A 1553-nucleotide genomic window follows, 5' to 3' on the forward strand; every position below is an offset into this window, starting at 1 on the left:
GCTCACACCTATAATTCCAGCACTTTGGGAGGCTGAGGTGAGAGGACTGCCTGAGCCCACGGGTTCGAGACCAGCTTGGGCAACTTGGTGAGACCTCATCTCTACAATAAAAATTAAAAAATTAGCCAGGCATGATGGCACGTGCCTGTAGTTCCAGCTACTTGGAAGGCTGAGGCAGAAGGATCGCCTGAGCCTAGTAGGTCGAGGCTGTGGTGGCTGTGAGCGTGCCACTGCCCTCCAGCCTGGATGACAGAGTGAGACTCCAATGCAAAAAAAATAAATAAGCAACAGCAAATGGACTAATACACGCAAGCATATGGAAAGTAGTGCACAGGAGATGGAAGAGCAGAGGACTAGTGCTACCCACGCAAGGTAGCACTTCTGCAGCACTTACGGTGTGCCTAAGTAACTATACAGGGGATCACTTACTTCTTGCAACACCCCTACAAGGAGAGTTGTGTTATTTTTCCACATTATGGAAAAGGGAATTGAGGAATGGAGGTTATACAGTAGGCAAACTCAAGAGCCTGTGCTGTACACACTACATGGTCTCATCTCAGGTGAAGCAGAAACAGTGGCACCGTGAAAGGGCGAGAGTAGTATTCAGTCCCTCTTTTTCTGAGAACAAGACCCTTAGGACTGCTGTTGAGAAACTCATTTTCAGAGTCCCTACTGTGTCCTGAGCAGGGATAAATGATGCTCTAGTTCTCTTCTAGGCTCATATGCTGCTGAGAACTTGTCTGCTCCTTCTAAAACGAGAGTAGGACTCTTACCAGTAAAACAGGGTGACGTCCTCCCTTCGTCTGGACACTGTACTTACATTATGTGACCTGAGATTGCATCAGCTTTTCTGGCAGTCCATCTCATGGTAGTCTCATCTTCAGATCACTGCTTTGCCCACATATGCTGTTTTTTTGGGGGTGATCAAAATATATAATTTGATATTTATATTATGTACCATATATAGTTATACTATATGTGATTTACTAAATTTCATTTGGTTATTACTGCTTTTCAGTGTTGTTTAAGTCAATAAATCAATAAATACGAACAGGCAACTTTTTAAACATAACTGTATTTAGAACAATGGCAACACTGTTAAATTACACATATGGCCTCCTACATGATAACTCATTTAGATGTATACATTTGAATACATTAAAAATTGCCACTCCTTCATATCAAGCAACAGATACTACCTATAATCTGAAAGAAGGTGTAAGTGTACTGTCTAAAGCAGTGTCTCAGCTGGGTATGGCAGCTCATGCCTGTAATCCCAGCACTTTGGGAGGCGGAGGCAGGAGGATTGCCTGAGGCCAGGGGTCCCAGACCAGCCTGGGTAACTTGTCAAGACCTCATCTCTACAATAAGTCAAAACATTAGCCAGGCGTGGTGGTGCGCGCCTGTAGTTTCAGCTTCTTGGAAGGCTGAAGTGGAAGAATCGCCTGAGTCCAGCAGGTTGAGGCTGCAGTGGCTGTGAGCATGCCATTGCACTCCAGTCTGGGCGACAGAGTGAGACTCCAAAAAAAAAAAAAAAAAAAAAAGAACCAAAT

Source organism: Carlito syrichta, unplaced genomic scaffold (genome assembly GCF_000164805.1).
Source record: "Carlito syrichta isolate Samal-C Ts95f unplaced genomic scaffold, Tarsius_syrichta-2.0.1 Scaffold312739, whole genome shotgun sequence".
NCBI classification, from domain to species: domain Eukaryota; kingdom Metazoa; phylum Chordata; class Mammalia; order Primates; family Tarsiidae; genus Carlito; species Carlito syrichta.